This window comes from Podarcis melisellensis (genome assembly GCF_964234715.1).
Source record: "Podarcis melisellensis genome assembly, chromosome: 12".
In the NCBI taxonomy this organism is placed as follows: Eukaryota; Metazoa; Chordata; class Lepidosauria; order Squamata; family Lacertidae; genus Podarcis; species Podarcis melisellensis.
Genome location: NC_138544.1, coordinates 28,917,711 through 28,943,250, shown reverse-complemented (window position 1 = coordinate 28,943,250; position 25,540 = coordinate 28,917,711). Strand labels below are relative to the sequence as shown.

The 25,540-nt window shown below is 40.8% G+C and overlaps 1 protein-coding gene and 1 long non-coding RNA gene across 2 annotated transcripts in view; one reads left to right on the top strand and one right to left on the bottom strand.

Moving 5' to 3' along the window:
- MEOX2 (mesenchyme homeobox 2) overlaps window positions 1–25,540 on the bottom strand; it is a 63,847-nt gene that overhangs the window by 22,091 nt on the left and 16,216 nt on the right. The window lies entirely within an intron of this gene.
- Window positions 23,991–25,540, top strand: part of LOC309353900 — a 233,895-nt gene continuing 232,345 nt past the window's right edge. Inside the window, exon 1 of the long non-coding RNA XR_014162130.1 lies at window positions 23,991–24,095. This is a non-coding gene — a long non-coding RNA (uncharacterized lncRNA). The remainder of the gene's footprint in view (window positions 24,096–25,540) is intronic.

Sequence of the window (25,540 nt, the reverse complement as noted above, 5' to 3'; positions counted from 1 at the left end):
TGTGCCACTCTGTGGTTCTATTAGTTTAGATAGCAGTTAGGGTACATCTGCCTTTTTATTAAAATGCTCTTAAAATTGGGACCCTTTATTCCATCTGATCTTTGACAGATATGGGCTTTGAGAAGGTTCACAGAATGAAAAAAAGAGAGGAAAATTAGAGTTAAGAAGAAAGAAACTGGGTCTACCACTGAAAGCAGTAAGGAGCTTTCAGGATGCACACCTTTTAAAATTGCCTCTGAGGGCCAAAGTAAACATGACGTAAAATGCCACTTTGCATTTGACCTGCACATTGGAAAATAAAAAAGCACGTGGCACCTGCTTTGGGGGGGGGGGTGATAATTAACACGATCGCCGCAGGCCCGGGACAGGGGATGTAACACTTTCCTCTCTTTCCAAAGTCCTAAGGAAAATCCTTCCTTTCAGACTGTTATTTGCATTGGGAGGAAATTCCACTATTGACACCATTTCTTCCCAGTGCAACTAGTAGTTTTGGAGAAGGGATTTTACTCAAGTCTTCAGCAGATATGCCTCATGCTACTCCTCCTCCTCCCTTAAACTTGTAGTACAGACATGTTTGTTTTTCTGGTGGAATGTAAAACTGAAATACCTAATCCAGCAAAGAGGTTCAGTACATAGATAAGGGCAGACTGTAGGCAAGAAAGGACTGGAGCTATAGGCAAACTCAAGTTTTGAGCCTGATATTTCTGGGCATCTCTGGGAAGGATGTGCCAATACATTACATTAGACTTCACTCACAGAGAACAGTGTGGGAACAGGACTTTCCAACAAGAATGCTTTCAGATAAGCATGAATGGTTAGGGTATTCTGCATCAGTTGATGTAGCTTTCTGCAATGTTTGTTGAAATTTCCAACCAAATCTGTCAAAAGCGCTTGAAAAATCAAGTGGCTTTCACAAACATGCTACACCCATGGTACATATTTCAGTAATGTCTATATGGCATGATAAAGAACCTCTTGATATTCTCTTGTTCACTGTATCCTTAGCATCCCTTTTCTTATGAAACAAAAAATTATGCCAGTCATTTAATTCTTGGTGTTTGTACTAAAATTTCTGTTAACTTGACCTTTATAAAGCCCTTTATATAGCAACCTATTTGCATGTAGGAGTGAGATGGAAGGTCGCTCTTTTTTCCTTCCCCTGGCCTGGTCCTCACATCCTCTCCACCAGGAAAGTGAAGGAGATGGGCTGGTACTATGAACACGCACAAATGCTTCACCAAGAAATGTGGCTGCTCCAACTAGGAAGGGCAGTTACAGGGCTCTTCTTATGGAAGCCCAAAGTCTGAAAGAAGCAACAACGCAAAGGAGACTATTGTAGCAGCAATTAAGCATGAATGGTCTGACTATTATCCAACATTTCCGCATCACATTGCTTTCTCCGTCTCTATTGTAAGCAGTTTTGCCCGGTGTGTGTTTTCAAAAGCTCATATTACACATTAGTAGCATACAGAGTATCTAGCTTAACCATGCATTCACAAATCATTTCCCATTTCATGGTCTAGACTCAAGTTGTCTGTTTGCTTTCTAAATCCTCTTTCTTTCTTTCTTTCTTTCTTTCTTTCTTTCTTTCTTTCTTTCTGAGTTTGTCTGTTGAATCCAAGCTAACCTCTGTAATAGTGCTAGGAAGAATTACTGTAGAAAAGAGTCTGCCTTCTCTGGTTTATCATATGTGTGCACCTATGTCCGCTACATGTGCTCTAGCCACATATTTTATATATCTTACTACCCCTCAGAAAGCATTAAAAGAAAACCTAAAAGGGCCAGCTGTGCTCATAAATGCAGGTTAGTAAATAACCAGACGTTATCTGTTTTTCTTCCTTTTTTCAGACTCCACAGGGCTGCCAGTGTATGTGTATTCTACTATTTCATTCACAGTTTACTTTTATAGCATCATCCCGAAGTGCCACACTCACCATAAAAGAAAAGGAACAGTGGAAAGTGCTTTCCCACCTGCAATTAAATGGAATTACCTGTCTTTTAGGAGAAGGCAAAATAAAAAGGGGTTGTAAAATATTAAGAGTTAAAACATCTGAAAAAAAGATTTTATTGCTCATGTTCATGTCAAAGAGTCACACATTTGTTTTTGGGGTCCGCCCCCCCCCCCCCACAAAAAAAGACTACCTGCAACTATGAGACCGATAAATCTAATGAATAGACTGGGATTTCAGCAGTGCAGTCCTATACATGTTGATACAAAAAGTAATGTCTTGATACCTTCCTTATAGCAAATTACCTCTTATTTGGCTCAGATTGAATGATAACCTCACTCCAGACATGCCTGTACTCCACCAAGAGCCCCAAATGTCCATATGTAGGCATCGTGTTTGAAGAACATGTATATTTGTAAAATGCACACTTCAAATCATGCAGTCATTTCGCAAATTGTACGTGGACTCATTAAAAACAGAAAGATTGTATGGAAGAAGGAAAAAAAGAATAATGATCAGAACTGCCCTGAGAATTGGGGATGTTTTGGATAGAAGCCAAACTCTTATTATTATTGTTGTTATAATAGTTATTATTCATTTAATTTCTATATGTTTAAGGAAAAAACATTCAAAGCAGTATACAACCGATATTAGAACATCAAATAAAACAATCCAGAATAAAACAATAACGAAGAAAGCCAAATATAATGTTTACATCCAAAGCAACATAATTAAAAGGAAACTAAAATATTATCTTAAACATTTCAAAATAAAACATTACTAAAGGAAGTAAAATATAAAATGCTCATTTAAAGCAGCATAATGAGCAAGAGAATAAAATTTGAAAGAAAATTGGCATGGGAATAAAACTCTACCCTGTTCAGTATGTGGTGCTTTTCTCTTCCCTTTCCCTCATCCCATCATGTACCATGAGGCAGAGAAGGAGATATACATCCATTTTGGGGCACAATAGAGAGATCCTGAAAATATTAGTAGCTGATCATTAGCAACCGATGATGTATCCCTATCTTAACCAGAAGAGAAAGTTCATTCTGTAGCTTTCCCATAGGAAAAACTTTCTGGTAGTTATTAAATCCAGCTTTGCATTTGTTTTTATATAATGTGCATCCTTTCTTTTTCTAGTATAGTCAATTGTAATCTATACTGCAAAGGCATTAAAAACAAATCCTTCTCTGGCAAGTACAGTAAAGTTAAAAAAGCAAACAAACACACTCATCTACTGTTAAGATGCTTTGAAATTTAACAGAAAGCAATATACTAATACATAAATACTAAATCAAGTATAATTTACAAAATATATACTCCAAAAGTAATAACTAGCATCAATTTTTATTAATTGCAAACTTGTACCAGCTCAGTCATGCTACAGATTTGTCCATTTGGCTCTTATTGGAAGATTTCTTAACTTGTTTTTCCAGAAAGAGTTTAGCATTGTCCCTCTGCACATCCCTCTGGGTACTAGGTTAAGGTAAAGGACCCCTAGTCAGAGGCAACTATGGGGTTGCAGCGCTCATCTCACTTTCAGGCTGAGGGAGCCGGCGTTTGTCCACAGACAGCTTTCTGGGTCATGTGGCCAGCATGACTAAACTGCTTCTGGTGCAATGAAACATTGTGACAGAAACCAGAGCGCACGGAAACACCGTTTACCTTCCCGCTGCAGTGGTACCTATTTATCTACTTGCACTGGCATGCTTTCAAACTGCTAGGTTGGCAGGAGCTGGAACAGAGCAATAGGAGCTCACCCCATTGGGCGGATTTGAACTACCTCTGGGTACTCCTGCCAATGTGGCAACAGTGAATCATAATCAAACAAATAGTAATGAATCTCAAATTTTAATATGAATTAGCTATGGGATTGTCCTTCTGACAAACCATGTGCAGACTTTTTAAAAATATAAAGACCTGTCTCCCAAGTAACTTGATTCATATTTAATGTCTGTACAGTAGCTGTAAAGACCCGTGTGAACTATAGGTGTATCTCACGCATTCTGGTTAACACAAGCAACTCTGGGTTAACTTAGCTGCCAAAGTGCAGGAATCCTATGGAGACACTGTGAATTTCAATTGTGCAGTTGGCTGTTTGGTTAATTGAAAGTTTTGTCATGTTAATCTGAGGGCCATCCAGGGCTCGTACTGTTTCAGAACAGATTTACACAACTGCTTCTGCACTTGATGAGTTGCTTTCTCTTTCGGCCTAGATTGTACCTTTCATGTGGCAAATAGCTCATCTGAATCACTCATCAGAACCATAAATCATGATTTGGCACAGCACCAATCAACCCACATTAGGGTCATTCAACCCACATCTTACTCTCTTTAAACTCACTCCAGCTTTTGATTAGCTAGTAAAATATGTCAACAAATTAGAGCTGAGTAAGTTAAAAAGGGTTATTCCAGGATGACTTATCATGTAAATAAGTCATCAGAGCTGCTGACCAGTTCATTATATTCGCCAAGAGGTTTGCTTAGCCTGCCTCACAGATTCACATGCTTAGAGCCTACAGCAAATCTGTCCAGAGTGTTCAAGGCCCAGCCACATTACATGGCCCCAAGAAGACATTTTCCTGAGAAAGGCTGTTCTTCAGTCCAGCCTAATACTTCAGGGCTCTGATCTGCAGGCTATACTCTCTGCCCACAATGCAAATGGCCAGAAGCAGCAAGCCTAACCACTGCTCTATTTCATTTTTCTTGGGACGCTAGGTAGAATTTTAGTTGATGGGAGCAATACCCAAGCCAGTGTGGTGTAGTGGTTAAGAGCAGTGGACTCGTAATCTGGTGAACCGGGTTCGATTCCCTGCTCCTCCACATGCAGCTGCTGGGTGACCTTGGGCTAGTCACACTTCTCTGAAGTCTCTCAGCCCCACTCACTTCACAGAGTGTTTGTTGTGGGGGAGGAAGGGAAAGGAGAATGTTAGCCGCTTTGAGACTCCTTAGGGTAGTGATAAAGTGGGATATCAAATCCAAACTCTTCTTCAAATCCAAATTTATGAATTGCAAGATCAGTGAGCTGTACAATGAAAATGGTGATTTGCAACCCCAAAATTTAGACTGACAAAATAACAGGAACAACTTAATGTGGATTTGTGTCCAGCTGCTGTCACCTGTGGATCTAAGATTCACAGGAGATCAGCTAACTCAGATCTCCACTAAAGAGCAAAAACTCCTCCACTCAGTTTTTTTTACATGGCTTTGTCTCATGTGCCTATGTCTTCTGAGCTTAGCAGAGATTCCGTAAAAAGAATGACACAACTTTTAGAAGACACCTGTAACAGGAGGTTTTTAATGCTTGATGTTTTTATGTTTTTAGATATGCTGTAAGCCATCCAGAGTGGCTGGGGAAACCCAGCCAGATGGGCAAGGTATTATTATTATTATACACAACAATGCCATCCTCAACTATGCACCTTCACTCTGAATGATCCATCTGGCACTCTCAGATCCAAAGTATTTCCACTATATTTTCTCTGCTCTTTCCCACTAATTCTGCCCCACTATGTCCCCCTCCATTGGGTAGTTGGCCTGTTCCAAAGTGACCAAAACACACCCCTACTCATATACACAGCCCTCTAAAGACCATGAAAAGCAATGCAAAGGCATAAAGGGGGCTTTGGAATGAAGCATCAAACCTCAGCCCAAGTTAAAAAGATTATCTCTCCATAGATAAATGTAGGTGCAAATATTATTTGTGTCTCTCTGTGTGTTTATTATATCTATAGCCCACCTTTTTCTTGGCTATGTTTTGAAGCAAGAGGAAGAACAAGGAAGTAATAAGTCCTCTGCATGGAAAAGACTGAGAAATATTATTGGGTTGGATGGCCTTAGCCACCTCCACCCTTCCGCCCAGCCCCCTTGTGATTAGGGGGATTCCCGGCCGCGTCACCACCTGGCCAGCCAATCAGCTGGCTCTGGGGGTGTGGCCTGCCCTATTTAAGGCAGGACGTGGCCAGGGATCTCCCTCTTTGCCGCCCCACATATTGAAGGGTAGTCCAATAAAGGATTCCGGGGGGTGTGGCCCTGTCCAAAGCCTAAGGAGGTGAGGGCCTAAGGCACGCCCCCTATCGGTGACCCCGGGGGAGTTCCTAGTTGATGTACATCAGCAGGACTCCCTCTACTGGTGGTTAACCCTTCCCGGACTTCAAGCGGACAGGCTGAAGTCGAATATAGTCGGTTAGGACCAATGCCTAAGCCAATATCGCTCATCACCCGTAACCAATAAAGTTGTGGCCTTTATTTTAGCCCTTTAACCCTAATAATTGTGTCATTCCCCATTATTCCCACCTTGGGGGTGGGAACATGCCACGCAACTGTCAGTGATTCTTTGGCTGTGATTCCTGCATTGTAGGGCGTTGGAGGAGATGAACCTTGGAGTCTATGATTCTATGATTGAACCTGCTTTGCTTCAGCAAGGATGCTGCATCATATGTCATTGCATCCTACCCTTGGGCCAATATGCTCTTGGGAAAGAGGGTGTGGCCTGGGAAGGGGACATGGTCATGAAGGTAGGATAGAAAAGCCTGGAGGACCACCTTTGGACCCTGGCTCTGAGGTTTGCCACCCTACTTAACACGTAAAGCAAGTGTTCTACCACTGTGCTATGTTAGGCAACTCTATGGAATCACAGAGTTGGAAGGGACCACAAGGGTCATTTGGTCAACCCTCTGCAATGCAGGAGTCTTTCTCCCAACATGGGGCTCAAACCTACAACCTTGAGATTAAATGCAAATGATATTTTTAGGCAATAGTGAACTTTCAGTGCAAGTCTTCTTCTTTTTCATTCAGCCGCCTAAGTTTGAAAGCCTGATTTTTTTCTTTGGAATGCACGGTGTTGTGCATAAATTAACAAGAACTATGGAGAATTCCTTTTCCTTCCCTCGCTCCCACACCCTGCTGCCACCCAACTAACTCTAAAGTTTGTTTAAAGATTTGTTTGAATTTTAATACTACTTCCACAGTGCTGAGTGATTCTACTTGGCTTTGTACATTATTTATAGGCCTCTGGAGAAACGAAGAAATGTAGCAACGACTCCTTTTGCAGATGTAAACAAGGCTATGAATAAACAGATTACTTATATTCCTAGTATTCCACCATTTATGAGTGGAATGGTAAGGCAAAACATCCCCTTGGCCCTTCCTAATCTGTCTTTTTTAAAAAATAAATGTTACCTGATAATTGTCATTTGTGGAAGAAAAATAACCCCAGATTTTTGTTCATTCAGAACTGTTGAAAAAGGAAATATTAAGATTGGGAAATGTTAAAACAGAAAATCACTGGTAAGGGATTGGAGTTAAAAGTTAATAGTTTTGCCTTTACTTAGGGCCAGCCACACATGCATATATATATATATATATATATATATATATATATATATATATATATATATTTGCTTTCGTAGATTTTCACGGGTACAGGAATGCAGGTTTGGGTGTCCTCGGGTGTCTTCCCGTGTTAAAGTTGGGGTGTCTAGGCGACGTTTCGATGAGGTCTCACTCGTCATCTTCAGGCTGGTGCTTTCGGCTTCTTGTTACTGGAACAGAGCAGGATCTCAGTGTTTGAGTTCCTATAAATACTGTTGAGGGGGTGTGGTGTATAGCCTCCAATGTTCTGGGCAGAGAGGAAGTTCCCAGGCTAGTGTGCCTTTTCTTCTTTTGTTCCTTAATTACTTGAGGGATATCTTGAGTGATTTCTTGAGTGATATCCTGAGTACCACTTAGGTGGGTCATTAGGTGTGGATTAGGTGTCAAAAAAGAAGAAAAAACTTCCTCTCTTTTCCAACACATGAAAGAAACAGGACACGAAATTAATTTTGCAGATTCCAAATTGCTCTTTAACATGGAACATCACCACAAGAGAATAATCATGGAAGCCATCGAGATAGAGAAACACCCTCACAACATGAACAAGCGTGACGACACATCCCGCTTGCCAGACATCTGGAAATTAGCCCTCCCCACAAAAACTGACACCAGATCCAGAGGCACACAGAACGCCATCACCAATCAACCACACCAGACCCAAACCCAGACCCTCTCCACAGATAAATTACAGACACCATCCAGTAGCCAAACCATGGTGGCACCTCCGGATGCTGCACCCCCCTGCAATCCCTACACAGATCTGGCTGACACAGGCCACAAAACCACAGCTCGCCCCTATACACGAAGCCAAGCCAGAGCACAACTAAGTGCAGTACAGCCATCTTCTCAGAAAAACTCTTCACAAAGTTCAAGAGGTCAAGACACAAAGACTTTAGCAACTAATCCACACCTAATGACCCACCTAAGTGGTACTCAGGATATCACTCAAGAAATCACTCAAGATATCCCTCAAGTAATTAAGGAACAAAAGAAGAAAAGGCACACTAGCCTGGGAACTTCCTCTCTGCCCAGAACATTGGAGGCTATACACCACACCCCCTCAACAGTATTTATAGGAACTCAAACACTGAGATCCTGCTCTGTTCCAGTAACAAGAAGCCGAAAGCACCAGCCTGAAGATGACGAGTGAGACCTCGTCGAAACGTCGCCTAGACACCCCAACTTTTACACGGGAAGACACCCGAGGACACCAAAACCTGCATATATATATATATATATATATATATACCACCTGAAGTCCTGTCATCAGTTCACTCAACATTCTGGGATTGTGCACATATGTTCTACATCTGACAACTGGTGAGTGGCATGTGTGAATATGTTATCACAGATAAACACCACAAACTATCTTTTACTTCACTCCACCTGACTTCAGTGCTTTTCTATATGTTACATTGTCAGATCCAGAACTAGAAACATAAACTTAATGCAAACATGCAAACATGTTGTGCAAGATGTACATCCAGGACTATCTCCTGTAAAGTTGGACACCTGGCTTCCTAATGCAACCCATTGCCCAAAACCTTTATGAAATCCAGGGAAGAAATGGATGATGATGCAGTTCAGAGATGTTCTCACAGTAAACTGATGTAATGGGAATCTGGGAACTAGACAGATAGCATTTGAATGACTCATAATAAATAGAAAAGGTTAAAGGCTTCTTGTAAAAAAAAAAATCTAATCTATTAAGTCTCATTACCTAACTTTCAAGTGTGAGTGAGATAAAATCTTTGAATTCTCTATAGCAGAGAAGCAGAACCTGTGACTGTTCGGATGTTGGTGGGCCACTCTGGGCGGCTTCCAACAAACACTAAAATACAGTAACCTATTAAACATTAAAAGCTTCCCTAAACAGGGCTGCCTTTAGATGTCTTCTAAAAGTTTGGTAGTTATTTTTCTCTTTGACATCTGGTAGGAGGGCGTTCCACAGGGCGGGTGCCACTACCGAGAAGGCCCTCTGCCTGGTTCCCTGTAACTTGGCTTCTCGCATCGAGGGAACCGTCAGAAGGCCCTCGGCACTGACCTCAGTGTCCAAGCAGAATGATGGAGGTGGAGACGCTCCTTCAGGTATATTGGACCGAGGCCGTTTAGGGCTTTAAAGGTCAGCACCAACACTTTGAATTGTGCTCGGAAACGTACTGGGAGCCAGTGTAGGTCTTTCAAAAATGCAAAAACAATGGCCCAGTTTGCATTTACCGCTTAAGTAAGCTATGGCTATGGCTATGGCTAACCATGAATTGGCGAGTGCCCAGCTGCTTTGTTCTTCCTCTGCTGGTGCGGCATTCCTGTAGCCAAGCCAAGGTTTGGATTAGCATTATATTGAAACCCAGGGTTCTGGTTTGTCTCTCCGGACAAACCACGAGTAGTAAAGCAGGAAGAAATCTTGTCAATAGCTCATGGTTCATGAGAACTGAATCAGTCTATGTGTGCTTATATCTTTATGAGGCATCAGGCATCCTTAACTACCAATCAACGAAAAAGCCAACATTTTATTCTACTTTTTGTAGAAGCCGAGATGTGACAAACAGAACTGTACTGTATTTGTTCCCTCAAATAAATATTAGGTAACATATCTTTAAATCTTTGGAAGTAGCAAAAATAAGTCACTGCAAAGGACCCATATTATTTTCTATATTATTTTCAATCCAATCCGTACTATGTTGGGGCGTTTAAGTAACAGAAATCTCATAATTTCTGGAAAAGAAATAATTGCAATGGCCTAGGTCTACTTTTCATTTCTGAGTGGTGAAATTCTTGGAAAATTGCTAGATGGTGAAATTGATGAATTACATCAGTATGAGGAAAGATTAAACAAAACACAAAACACTTTGAAAGGGTATGGCTTTTATTAATTGTTGGTCTGTAACTCAAAAACAAACCATTTGTAAATATTTTTATCTTTAATTGCAATATTTTGTTAATTTTTTTCTGTTGCATGTATTTTGGCATATTCTGAGTTCTTAGCCTATATGCTTTAGAAAACAATAAAAGATTTAGGGGGGTACACATAATTTATTTCAATGTAGAAATCATTTTTTAGATGTAGCTCGATAGATGAATTGCCTGCACTGGAAAGACAGCCTTTGAGATTATCTAGGTGACATGAAAGCTTTCTGGTGTTTGGAGTATTATGGCTGCTTCACACGCAAGTTGTCACTTGGCGGTGTAGTCAGAAGTCAAGTTTGTATATAACACTAATTTAATGTTATGTGCGCAAGACCAGCTCATGCATGCTTTCCTTCCCCTCCTCTGACATGATCATGAGGAAGCTTTTGCTTCTGTTTCAACTGGTCATGGTTCCTCATTATGCCTGAACACAGACAAACTGTGGTTAGTGTCAACTATGGTTTCCTGAAATAGAGCAACTTCAAACTGTGGTTAACAATCATAGCCAATTTCAATTGATTATATTTAGTCTTTCCAATAATTACTGGTTTAGAGATAGCAAGACATAATGGTTTGGAGAAAAGGAATAACAAGAAACCATGGTTTATTGAAAATGGAAGTAGAAGCTTCCAATCTCATGGCCATGGTGGAAGACAGGAGCACATGAGCCCTAGTTTTGTGAATATGTTCTGTTATGGTTTAATGTGTGCAGCCCTTGAGTGATGAACACATCCATAGAGAAACAGTTTTCAGCTACAGACAAGGTACTCTGAAATAGTGCAGGAATATGTTTCTAAGGAAGCCCTTTTCCTTTCCTTTGGTTAAAGGATATAGAAATAAGGCTGAATTTGAAAATGTCATTCAAATCTGTTTCCTAATTAAGATTTAAAAATATCTTTACTGATTGTCATATTTCATGGCCAAGAACCAATTACTCCCTGGCAGAATCCTGATCAGAAAGGAAGAGACTTTGTAGCTCTGATGTATGAAGACCATCTGTATTTCTCCTTATCCTAACTTTTTAGTAGGCACATATTGATCTCATCATTCCAATGAGCCGAAGGATGAAGAGACATCTATGGAAATGACAAGTCCTTCCTCTCAAATCTATTCATTATGAAATCCTGCTAACTGAATCTCTACAAACTCCTTTCCCCAAGTTATCCAACTGCTGAAGTGCTGGAGATAATTCAGCTTCTTGTTTCTTTGTGGCTTTTATATCGAAACCAAACATGCTCTCAGATTCTTCCACTAGCAGAAATCTAGAGGAAAAAGCAAGAGATAAACATAGAAGAAAAACCCTTGATTCTTTATGCTGGATGCCTACTCTTGAAGTTCTGTGGCAACCACAGTCTACTTTATATCCATGACACAAAAGAAGTCTCATTTTTCTAAGTTATTGAATGCCATGTCTCTCTGCACATATGCCCAGCACCTGTAATTAGGATTTACTATGGGTTGGCTTCATTACTTAAACACACATCTGGAAATGAAGTCACAAATGCTGAGAAAGTTCCTGCTGATAATAAGAACAACAGAGGTCTGCCAGGCAATATCGCCAACTCTCAGATCTGCTCTCTGTATTCACTGAAAAATGGAGAAAGCTTTCCGTTCTAAAGTATATCCAGGACTCACCAAGTATTTAGTTCTAGAACCAAGACTTGGCCTCAGGTCATATGAAGGTACAATAACAAAGAAGTGTGTTTCTTTTGCCTGTGAATAATCACAACTGGCCTTTGCGTGTCTGGGATTAGAGATAGTGTGGCTTCTAGATCAGAAAGAGGTGACTTTTACAAGCACATCCACACTTCTAGCAACATATACTCAGGAATGAATTACATAGCTGTGCAATTTTTCATTCTTACCCACATAACCATAGCCTCCTATCCAGGAGCTTGGTGTGGGAGTGTGCCTCTAGTGGTTCTACGGGACCATTCAGTAAATTACCATCAACCATGGTATCCTTCTGGACCACCTTGCTCAGGAGGCTATCAGTCCAGCCTGTTCTGCATGGGATTGCACTCAATTTAAAACACCACGATTGCTGCCATGTAATGTCCAGGTGTGAACTACAGACTTGAGTGTTTTCCCTACTTATTTGCATCCTACTGGAAATTGAAAACTTTTTAAAACAAGCTTGCAGACCCAAATACATGAAGCCCAGGTGGTGGGGGAGGGGGAAGGCAATAACCAGTGAACAAATTGACACAACAATGTTCTGGGATTGAAAATGGCCACCACTTTATTGATTACAGATGTAGGTAACCTTTGGTTTAGGCTAGTGGTTTTCAACGGTGTGCTGTGAGCAACACTGGCCTCTGTCCCTCTTTCTTTCTTTCTTTCTTTCTTTCTTTCTTTCTTTCTTTCTTTCTTTCTTTCTTTCCTTCCCTCCCTCTCCTCTGATGCCCTCTCACATCTCGGCCTCCCAAAGGTTTGTGTGGCTGTTTGTTACAGCAGCCTTGGCTACAAGCTCCCCAGGCATATAGTGCCTCTGGGGCTGGTCAGGGGGTGCTGGTTGCCAGGAACTGAGGTGCCCCGGAGTAAGCAAGTGAGGGAGGGAGCTCAGCCAGCCCCAGGCACCTTTCTTTGGGGCAGGGTGGGAGCAGCTCTGAGACCAGAGGTGGCAGCAGTGGCTGCCTAGAGGATTCCTAAGGAGAGGGGAGAGGAGAGGAGGCTGAAGGCAACACTCCACAAGGGAGGGCGTTCGGAAAGGGGTGAGAGGCTGCCAGCTCTGGCATAACTGTGCTCCTCAACCCTGCAGGGCTGCCGCAGGAAGAATGCAGTTGGTCAAGGGAGAGCCGTAGGCTCAAAAGGCTTGAAAACCTCTGGCTTAGCCATTGGGTATGCTTCCTGATTGATACTCCTGCCGTTGACTTGAGATTTTCAGGGTCGTTCCTGGGTTAAGGGCCACCTCAAGACATGGGTCAAATAAGCTAGGCTCCCCCCCCCGACCACCATCTAAACATTCTATGGCCCGTCTGCTCCCTTCTGAGATCAGGTTGTGAGTAATGCATGACATGAGAGGGCCTTTCCTGTGTTGGCACCCCATTTGTAAAATTCCCTGCCCCAGGAGGTTAGGCCACCTTGCTATTTATTTGTGTTCTACTGAAAACAGAAAACTTTCCTTTTTTAAAACAAGCTTTTGATTCTCATGCTGTTCTTTCTGTTTTATTTTTTGCTGCTGTTTCCGATCATTTGTGTTTAATACTGTGTGTTTAATTGCGTTGTTTTTACGTTTGCATTTCTATTTGTTAGCCGCTTTAAGCAACTCCTTTGATGGTGGGTATATACCGTATATTTTGAATTATAATAATAAAAAAATCTTTAAATATGCTGGTTTTGAAAATAAAATCTAGATACAATGTTATCTCAGAAACAAATACCCCAACAAGCCAATAAAAAGTTTGATTAAGAAAGACATTTTTCACAGCTGCCCAGTTTACAGCTTAAAAGATGCATTGCTAAGCACATCAACCGTAAAAAGACACCATTTATACATTTGGTTGAAATTGTGACTGTCCCTTTGTTGTGGTTGTGTGTCCAATGCCCCATGCAGTTCATAAAATAAGATGTTAAGTGTTTAATGGTCCTTAATTTTTTTCTTCCTTCCTGCAGTAAGGTGGTTTAGCAGTTACACAAATAAATCACCCAAGGACATGATTCAAAATCTTTAAAGGATCGCTTTCATACTTCCTGAGAAGTGCACCTGTGCTTATTTAGATTTCTTTGTTCCTTTTTTTCCTACATTTATTTTCAAGCCATTTTAAAGAGGTCTGGAAATATATGTTTAAATCATTTGATTTGTATTTCAAAATGCCTATAGCAAACACGGCAATGCTTGGTGGAAATAAAAATAAACAGAAAAGAACAAAGAAACTGCAAATGGACATGCTACATATTGAGCAAATTCCAGAGCAATGAAATCATGTACATGAAGCATTCCACAACATCTTTCACAGATTGCATTGCACTGATAGCTACCAAAAAAGAAAAGAAAAAGAACATATTCTGCATTTACCTACGTTATAACACCAGGTGAAGTTTATGAAGTGTTTAGCTTCACAGTATCAAATGCTTTAGTGCCTTACTTAGACATGTAAAATGTATAAAGTTAAACAAAGAAAGAAAGAAGGCAAAAACACCATTATAACATTAATTAGAAAATTTATTTCAAGTCTTTCAAAATGTTCCAATGGGCCAAGCTAGATGTGACAGCGTTATATTTTTAAACCCAAGTATGCCTCAATTATGTATAAAGTATTCTTTTTCCTTTTTAAAATGGAAGAATTGTGGTAAATCTTCTCTTGCCTATGGCTGACTTTACAAAAGTCAGTTATATGTGTGTTATAGGCATAGTTGTCTTCTTAGGAGAGGTGCTCCCTTCTGAGTGAGTTGGTAAGCCACAGCTTACCATCTCCAGTTTTTATAAGCACATATATTAAAAAATAATAACTTTTTAAAAATAATTTTTATTAAATTTCCGTTTAACAAACCAATCATATCATATTAATTATTCCAAATTATGCCAATACATATCACAAAGTCAAATCAAATAATGCCAATACATATCACAAAAAATAATAACTTTTTAAAAATAAAAATTACCTTTTTTAAAAAAAAAAGTCTGATTCATCAGGGGTACTCATGAAAGTTTTTAACCAATTAATACAATTGATCAAACAGTTAAACACTGCAACCTGACTTTCCCCCATGTATTTGTAGTTTCCCGGGATGCTAAATTCTGGATTCAGCACTGTGTTCCATACTTCAGTGGTAAATCAATTGCAAATAAGGGTTGAATATTACTAAACAGGTGATTGCTTTTCATTCAGAACACTAATTTTGGAAACTGTATCACTTGCAATCCATTTTCATTATGTAATGAAAATAGCACAAGGTAACCGAAACTGGCTCTGCTGGAAACATTTGCGTAATGCGATATTAACCAGTGAAAAAGTGGCTAAATTAAGTATTTAACTTCACAAAGCATATAGAAAGGGAGAACCCAAAACGGACCATCAAAATAATTTCCCAAACATGCAGAGCACCAATGGGCATGTGAAGGTACCTAGAGAACTGCCAACACATTATTAGCATTATGCAGAGAAAATTGTACACTGTTCCAATAAGTCTGATACTGAAATATATGTGAAGGCTCGAATACAGTGTAAAGAAAAGAGCAGCCAGCTCAATGGAAGTGACAGACCTAGCTGGGTTTCCTTTTGGATTCCTTTCCATTTTCACATTTCCTATGGTCCTATGGAATTGGCTTTCTTTTAGTCGTTTTGAAAGCTCTACAATTCATTCCTTTGGCTAGGCAAGTTCACTTTCGCCAAATGCAATGATCTGAGGTTTGTTTGAATTCCTGCTGTGTGGAAACCTACTGTACTTTCCAGCAGGTGCGAGGAACCCTCGGACTCCTTCAGCTGCAGCTCATTTCCACTTACTGACTATTTTATCTCAATGGAAGAAGCAAAAGTGACTTTTGTGTTTCCTGGAAGTCTGCTGCTTCAAAGAGTCTCGTAGTGATTTGTTTATTTCAAAGGAAATGGAGGCCAGTAGGTGATGACAGATTTATTGGTTATGCGGACATCACACACACAAACACACCATCCTGCACAGTCTGGATTCTAACCACACTAATAGCAACTCGCAGTAAAAGGTGGTGCTCTATATCTCTGAAATTCAGCCTTTCCCACTCTTCGCATTCATATAGTAATTTTTTTCAGTTTTTCAGAACTCCATAAAAATGCAGTATCCCATATGCTGAAAAATCAAGTTAGCATTTCAGAACCTGTACATTTGAAGCAAAAAAACCCTCTTCCCAGCTGGATGACTAGGTCTCTGCCATGGGCATCTCTTCACTATTATTTTTGTAATCTGCTATTTTCTGTGTTCTTTTTAACTTTTAAAAAGCTGTTTTTATTGCATTTTGTGAATTGCTTGAGAGGTGTATGGAATTATTATTATTAATAATAATAAAAATTAACTAAATAGCAAACAATATGTGATCTGGCAAAAAAGCAAACATATTGGGATCATTTCAGGCGATAAGGGAAACAACTAGATGCTCAGATTTTTCTTAAGGCACACACACACATACACAGAGATCCTTAATTGTTGGCTATAGACCCTTTCGAATATGGCATGTGTATCAGTAGTTCCTATAGCTAGAGAACCAGACAGTGGAGAATATTACATAGGAGCAATAAAGCGTGAAAATTAATATGAAACCTCTTTGGGAGCCAAGATAAATTGTACAACATAGCTGATCAAATTTAGACCGCAGAAAGCAAAGACCAGAGCTGTCAGCAGTTTTGAGGCGTTAAATGGGCAAAGGCCTATTAAAAGGGGACAGCACATTCTATGCGTATAAATGGCAGAGTGAAGAAAATCTACACTTTAAAGAATGTTTTATTTAGGACCTTATTATTACAGCACTCCAAGGAGAACAGCATGAATATTCCAATAGTTCTATCACTTGGAAAAAGCCAAAGAAGTTGCAGAAGCAACTGCCAGGTCTCCTCTATTTGGCAAGGACCACTTACCAACAGCTGAAGGGGAGCAGTGGCTGCAGGGGAGGCTATTGATTCCTCTTCCATTTCATTGACTGTAGCTGCAGCCAATCGTAGGCGAGCTAGGGCGAGCTAGTTTAAGGAGTGGACCAGAGGAAACTTCTTCCCTCTGTTCTGCTCCCAAGCTGTAAAAGTCAGCCATGCCCAGGACTCAGCCACAGCTGGCACTGGAGTCTACCCTACAGGTTATGTTGTAGGGGCTGCCCATGGGTAAGCAGGCAGGCCTCACGTAAGACTTTGCTATGGAAGTATTTGGTTGCTGTATTCAGGGCCAGAGAGGAATTTGCCTCCGGACAAAGTAGGCCTGTCTGGGGGCTTTGCCTACTTAATAGCGCTCAAACTTGATGGCAGTTAAGGCACTGAGATGGATCCTTAGTTAAAGGGGGATGGGGTATGATTGTGTTGGGAGCCACTCCACTCCTCCAAAGAATCAGGGTATCATCTTAAAGGGATCCAAGGCAAGGTGCTTCTGTCCAGATGCCCAGATGGAGGCTGATGGGCCATGACCCTTCAAAATGGTTATTTTGGAAGGGTCACCCCAATCTGATGTATGCCATAGGGTGATCCTTAATTCTAGATAATGATGCTTAATAATCAAGCAGCAGACAGGATACCCAATGCCTGTGCCAATAAACTTGCTTAATCCCAAAATGGTTGTACTGTGTTTATTGCAGCTTCCCCTGGCTTGGCCGCACTATCCAAGGATTCACTGCACCTGGCCCAAAACTGCTAGTTTACACTAAATATGAAGATGCTGATTGGACCAGGCAATGAAAACCAGTAAGTGAAATAAGGGCTTTTCCCCCTGGGGGTACTCAAGGGCACGTAGTACCGGCAGCTTTCCCCCCTAGAAGAAATACAGAGTGAAATGATCTTTGATTTAGATTAATTTTGTTTTGAAGAATGCCTTCTCAACCAAACAGCTGCAAAACTGGTCACCTACGCTAGGTCTGCTGGAAATCCTGCATCACATCTATAGATAGGGTTAACTAAATTAGAACAATTCCTACCAACTATCCAAGCACATGGATTAGGAACACTCCAAGACAGACAAAACATTTTTCATGTATTTCTTATTGGGTAGACTTTCAGAAATTACTCATGCTACATTAGAACCACTTCTTAACTGAGCTAGGTCAGGATGTGGCCAGGACACCACTTCCATTTTCTGCACTTTTGCTAAGAAAGGGGATGGGATGGGGCTTCCCAGCAGCGTTTTGGAGTGATTCTGTCATTACATTTTTGAGTTGCAGAAGACTAACCTGGAAGGAATGCTTATGAAAAATGCTCTGTTTAGCTTTGAGCTGCATGGCTCCACCCCACTTGGCAAGCTTTTGTGTCTCAACAAATATCTTCTATTTGCAGCATACTTAGCTTGACTATACTTTCATATTAAAAGCCCTCCATTTCTATCTTATTCCCTTACTATGAAAATTCAATGTACCAGTGTCATGACAACATTGGCAGCCCTTAGGATAGAGTGCCAGAGACTGCTAGCAGCCTATACTAGCAAGTTTCCCAACAGTGGCACTAATGCAAGGCAAAGTCCAACACATATGTTTGTTCTGTGACCCTAGTTATCAATTCTAACTACTACTTCAGTTGCAGAATGGAACAAAAGCATAACTAGTGAATGGCAATTCTAATACTTCTGCTTAACTGGTTTCTGGATCTTAAAATGAGGAACTGCGCAAATGGCGGAACTGAAATGTTTGTAAACCTGGCAGAGATCTTTTCCATCCATAAGAACCTGAATATTTAGGCTACTTGCTCATTTTCCAATGCGCCTTCATTTTTTTCTGCCAGCTCCTTCTAGCTTCTCAATTATTTAATACACCGAGGTGAATAAAAATATTAGTTTAACAGCGTGTCCTTTCAGATATTTCTTTACATTTACTAGTTCTTGCCTATTAGTAGACAGCAAGTTCAATAAGTACATAGGCACAGACAATTACAAGCCTTCCAAAATAAGTATTTAAGAGGTGTATAGACTGGTATAAAAAGTCTAAATCCACCTTACTTGGAAAATAACAGGATAAGAAAGTAGGAGGCCGGGTAGACTGAAAATCAACACACAAGAAAAATGCCATAGCTACGAGGCCAGGGAAAAGTCTGCTAGATCGAAATGTGAAAAATAAGGGATAATATAGTTGCAGCATTTAAAATAAGGGTCATCTGGAGCTCTGATACTTTGGAAGTACATGTGATGATCTTTTAAAATATGGGGAAATGGGAAGCCATAAAATATATGAAAATGAAAAGATACCATAGTGTTAAGTATGCAGAAGTCATTAGTAGCAGATTGTCTTATAAATGTGAAGGGACTGGCTCCTTCTTCATTTCCAGGCATAATTTAAGATGCTGGTTTTGACTTATAAATCCCGACAGGATTTCAGACCAAGTTATCTGAAGCACCATCTACCCATATAAGCCCTTCCAAACTTTAAGGTCAGTGTCTAAGGCCCTAACCTCAGGTGCACCAGTAAGAAAGTTTCAGTGGTGGCTTAAGAACTTTGGAATTGACTCTCCAGGCTAGAAAGTTATTAAAATAAATAATTGCATAAATAAATATTATAAATCACTGTACACTGATTTCAAGGCAAGGGACTGGCAGATTGGTTTTATCATCTATGTGTTTAAAGATAACATCCTGGTTTTCGAGAAGCTAACTATTCTGACAACAAATCTTAGCATGAAGGCAAAGTAACAGTAACAAAAGTTGCACACCTGAGCAACAAAGAACCGCACCTGTAAAAATCGCAGTGCAGTTCCTCTTTATAAACAAATCTCTGTCCCCATGAGCCTTTTTAAAATGGTGTTTCTGTCTGCCATGTTTGAAAAGTAGAAGGAGTCTGAGAGGATTATTTATGAGAGGGTTGGGTAACCTGTTAAAATCAGTGGGCTTGAACAAATGTCATTCGTGACAATATCTGACAAACTTCCCAGTGAATTATGCATTGGATTTTTCATGATGTGCCTTTACTTATTTGCTCATTTGCTTTAAAGCTGTGAATATGTGGCAGGGCTTCGTTGTTGCTGTTGTCTGCTTAGCTGCCTGAATATTTTTAAACAGTGATGGCAGAGTGGATGAGGAATGGCTAATTTCAGTATGACTGTGGCATAGAAGACTACAACAAAGCCCCAAAGTCCTATTTTTTTAGCAGGGTACAGATTTGAGAGCAGTGTTTCTCAACCAAGGGAGCATATGAAGCTCTTGGGGGGGGGGTGTTTGAATGTCTCAAAAAAAAAGTACAATGTAACTTTTAAAAAATTAAAACACTGAGCAAATCATATGCAGCTTATTACATGATCTGAACGTCATCATGTGTTTAGAAGTATCTCCTGAGCAACGTGGTATACAATATACACGGCAGAGCAGTTTGTCATGTTCATTGATCTCATGTTTATTTGGACAGTTCATTGCCATTAAGTTTGAGAACTTCAAACATAGTACAAGCTATTGCTATTACATATCAAGCAATCCTCAGATTTAAGGCAAGGTCTTTTTAGTGTGCAGTTGGAAGAAAAATGTTAGGAAATTGGCCAGAAAACCATAGAGGAAGTCACACACTCAATACCAAATATTTCATCAATGAAAAGAGGGTGGGGTTTTCGTTTGTTTTTTGCTTTTTTGAAGGAATGCTGCATCCCCCTCCCCTCCCAAACACACGTACAAATGTTAGAGACAGGAGGGAGAACTTTAGCTGGATATGAGAAGCAGAGGAGATCCAGTTAGTGAGTCAATCTAGAGATTTACTTTTGGCTTTGCTTATTAAACTCCTCTATCTAAGTCACAGCTTTCAGATTGACCAGGCCAATCATAGGGGTGGACTGAGTCTGAAATAGACCATCGAGGGGACAATCTGTCTAGAACAGAGTCTGATGTTTTCTGTGCCTCTCCCCCATTGCCTCTTATTCCTTCTTCTTAACAATGAAGCATACATTTGTGTGGATGTTGTGTTTGTGCGAGTCCACCAATCCTGTTTTTTTCTTTTCTTTTTGTAATCCCAAAGAAAGGAATTAGCTTCCTTGAACTAACGGCAGGGGGACAAAGAGGATTTACCGTATTTTTTGCACCATAACACTCACTTTTTTCCTCCAAGAAAGTAAGGGGAAATGTCTGTGCGTGTTATGGAGCGAATGCCTGTGGGTGGCAGGGGGGATCTGCTGCAGTCATGAGCAGAGGATCCATGGTTCCCCTTCCTTCCCTCCTCCATGGTTACAAAGCATGGATCCACATGGATCCTCAGGATTTTTGCATTGGGCTACTCCAAACTCACTGTCAGATTACATGTCTGTGGCCACAGCATGAACCACAAAAATCATATATCCACTATTTCGTTTAGAATATTTTTTTTCTTGTTTTCCTCCTCTAAAAACTATGTGTGTGTTATGGTCTGGTGCGTGTTATAGAGCGAAAAATACGGTACCTTGCCCTTGCTTCCTCCTTCCGAAGAAGAGAAAGGAGGGTGAGCTGCCTTCACCCAGCACAAACCCATCCTCAACAGCAGCAGAAATAACTATGGCTTATGTTTTAATGCAATTGTCTTTTTCTATCCCTAGCAGCAGCTGCCCTTGCTTAGTCAGGGTAGAACAGCCCTTGTGTGAAATCATCTCCACTGGAAGCAATCTTTTTATAGCATACAGAATTAAGATAACAGGCAAGAGATGAGATGGTTGATAAGATTCATAAGTGACCTGGCAGTAAATCAACTATCACCCAAGATGTGTCTGGTCTGAATAAGGCTATACTTGAGTGCCTCCCTTGCTTAAGTCCCTTTCATATGGACAAGGTGCCTACAAGAAATCAGTGCAGACCTTAAACATCTGTGAAATCCTTTTATTGTCTTTGGATAATGCCTTGATTTACTATCGTGGGCTGATCCCCATAAGATTATTATTTTACTTCACAAAAGTACCCTGAAGTTTGGCTTTTTATAAGTAAGATTAATTTAGCATTCATAAAAATTAGGTGATTTATTCCTGGCTAGAGCCAGGTATAGCTCAGACAAAAAGTTGTAAAAATGTCTCCAAAGAACTGTGGAAATGCATCTCAATTCTGACACTCATTTCTGCCTGCTATTTCTGTCCTGGAACAGAAGCCTCTTGAGCTGAGTCTTTAGTTTGTGCCAAACAGTGTGGCGGGTTTTTGTGAGATGGAAAAAAGTCCTCTAGGGACTAGCAATGGACTAGCCAATGTATAACTCATATGATCTAATTCTCATTTCAGCTACAGTCTTCAGAGCTGAGACTCTTAATACCCTGATCCTAAACAAATTGGCCAGTTAAGTCCCATTGAAATCATTGAAGTATAATCATGTGTAACTCTGGACTGACTTCTGGGCAATCCAGATAAAATTAGGCGTGCCTAAATTATATTGAAATTAATGGATTTCTAGCCAATCAAAACCATTAAACTATAGGATTTACCTCTGAATATAAAAATGTATAGGATCTGGTTATTAGGCACATAGGTCTTATCTGCAAATATCCTAGACACTACCAATTTCGGCAGTGGTGGCAAAAAGAAAACAATAATGAAGTTGATGCAGTGCTGAGATAGGCAGAGCCCAGGAATCTTATCGGGATGCAAATCACCATCTCCTTAATCATCATATTGATCGTTTGATGAGCAGAGAGGAGCACTACCTCTCCTCCTCAGCTGATCTGTACAGATTATTTATTTTCTTTATTTATTTCATACCATTTATAAACCACTTGATTATTTAAAAAAACCCTCAAAGTGGTTTAGAAAAATATTAGCTGAGAAGGTAGGGGGGTTGTCCTGTGTGTGCACATCTATGCACACCATTTTAGTCACATCTACCACTCATATGCAGCCCCAGGGGGTTGGCCATGGGTAGATGGGTTGGCCCTCAGGCTGAATAATTTTAGCCACTCCTGTAGCTGAAATGTATTAATGGGGCAATTGCCCAGGGTGGCAAACTTGATGGGTGGTGTTTGCAACAGCAGCATGGGGACTGGACTCTTACGGTTTTGGGTTTTATAAAAAAAAGGGATGTAAAACAAGGTAAAGGACCCTTGACAGTTAAGTCCAGTCACGAATGACTCTGGAGTTGCGGCGCTCATCTCGCTTTCAGGCCGAGGGAAGCCGACGTTTGTCCACAGACAGTTTTTCTGGGTCATGTGCCCAGCATGATTAAGCCGCTTCTGGCAAAACCAGAGCAGAGCACGGAAATGCCGTTTACCTGCCCACCACAGCGGTACCTATTTATCTACTTGCACTAGCATGCTTTCAAACTGCTAGGTTGGCAGGAGCTGGGACCGTACAACGGGAGCTCACCCTGTCACAGGGATTCAAACTGCCAACCTTCTGATCAGAAGGCCCTAGGCTCAGAGGTTTCGACCACAGTGCCACCCGCGTCCCAAAAAGTGATGTTGGGGAAATGTTATTAGGCTAAATATGAGCCCTGGTGCCCACAAATTTCTATGAAATGAGCTAGACTAACTGGGCTGCTCTAAATCCCCATCAATGAACGACACCACTGCTGTGGGCTGAGTGTGCAGGAACTCCTCCAAAGGCCTTTCCATCAACGTTTGTACACAGGGAGAAGTCAGCCCACAGCATATTCGTCCATATTCAGAAATGTTATTAGTGGAAGAGGAGGCATTTCCTGGGATCCAGATGGGAACTTTGCTGCTTCTGCTTCTTCCCTTCCCATTTTGGGAGGGCGGGGTAGAAGAAGCAGTTAAAACAAAAATGTAGGGAGGGAGAGACTGTCCTGAATGGTGTTGCGTGAATGAGGGATTATGATATGTATGGAGTTGTCCCCACCGACCCTACCTAGTGGGAAGATGCGGACCTATGATTCAGGGTCTGCAGGAATGAGTCTCATCATTTAAATAGTTTCTCTTTGTGGGAAAACAAATCTCTTCTGCCCAGGGGTGGGTAGACACCACAAATACACCTCTGCTTCGCAGCAGACAACAAGGCTGTGCATATGATTCAAATGAATCCCAGACTACAGCAGGCAGCGAAGAAGAAGAAGAAGAAGAAGAAGAAGAAGAAGAAGAAGAAGAAGAAGAAGAAGAAGAGTTTGAATTTGATATCCCGCCTTTCATTCCCCTTCAGGAGTCTCAAAGCGGCTAACAATCTCCTTTTCCCTTCCTCCCCCACAACAAACACTGTGAGGTGAGTGGGGCTGAGAGACTTCACAGAAGTGTGACTGGCCCAAGGTCACCCAGCAGCTGCATGTGGAGGAGCGGAGACGCGAACCCGGTTCCCCAGATTACGTGACTACTGCTCTTAACCACTACACCACACTGGGTTTGTCTGAGATAAAGCAGCGCCCTGAACTGAAGCGGGGACATCTGATTTAGTGATTGAGGGAATTTCAGAAATTGTGGAATTTATGAAAACAGTGGCTACAGTGCAGCTGCAAAACTGAAACATCTCCCGAAGATTAGCACGCAAGAAAAACATCAGAGTGGATAGAAGGGAATTTTGAGTGGTAGGTGTAGTTTCTAATGAGAGTGAATGGTGTTTTTTTTACCAGGATTCCCCAATCGAAATGCCGAAGCAATTTTGACCTTGTTCTTCCATGTTCTGTGCTCGTTGCTAGTACTACTAGTGGAACTTGCTTGGAAATTCTAGACAAGCAAAGCCTTCTGCCTTTGTGTCACATACCCTCACATCCACCCCTGTCAAGTCAGCTTTGTATTTAGTTTCTGTGTCTTATGGTGCCAACTGTGCAGAACACCAGTCTGCTCATTCAAGTCCACTCACAAAACCACAGGGAGGAAATGAAATCCTTTTCATCTCTCTCTCTCTCTCTCTCTCTCTCTCTCTCTCTCTCTCTCTCTCTCTCTCCAACATACACACACACACCAACTTTAAAGGTACTTAGCACATATGCACATGCATGCACAAACCCTGGCAGGATTCTTATCTAGTGGTACCTCTGTAATGCACGCTATTTTCATACAAATTACTCACAAAACAATAGTTGGGAATAAGTGATTCCTTTTTTACCACTTCAAGACTGCAAATGCAGCTCTTTCAGGGGGGAAAATGCTGCAGTCATTAAATTGGGCATTCATCCAGAGCTCTTCATTTTTACGTCCCACCGCTGCTATAGGGAAAGCTTTGGAGGAAAGGAAGATCTGCAAGGGATCATGGGGGATTAGGGGAGGAGCTACCTATGTACCAATGTTCATGATAGCATGAGGAGGCTTGGAAATAAAATAATTTATTTTCTTATTATTATTTTGTTAAATGTGTTAGCTTAGCTATTCTGAGCCTATTCTGAGCTGAAATGTGGCAGCTTTCCCATCACTACATATAAGTGTACAATTCTAAATATTTTTTCTCAATAAGCACATTGAGCAATTGTTAATTCCTAGCTATGTAATGCAGTTCACTTAAACAGATTTTGAAACAGTGTACTACAACAAAATGGCTTGCAATGTTGATATATAACGCTGAAGGGATATCCAAATCATCGCCCTACTTCATAAATAGGGCCTGACAGTTTAATAGTGCAAGATACAGAAACAATTGCTTCTAACACAGGATATTTTATCTCTATTTATATTGAAGCTTCATTTTATGCAGAACATTCTTGTCCTTCTATTTCTAATGAAGAAATTATTCCCAGGCTACATTCTGAGTGGACGTCACCTGAAGTCTACCGTAGTTTGCTAACGCTTGGGAGACATGCTGACTTTTCCCTCTGTATTGTGCAACGCAATGAAAATTAATGAGGCATCAGC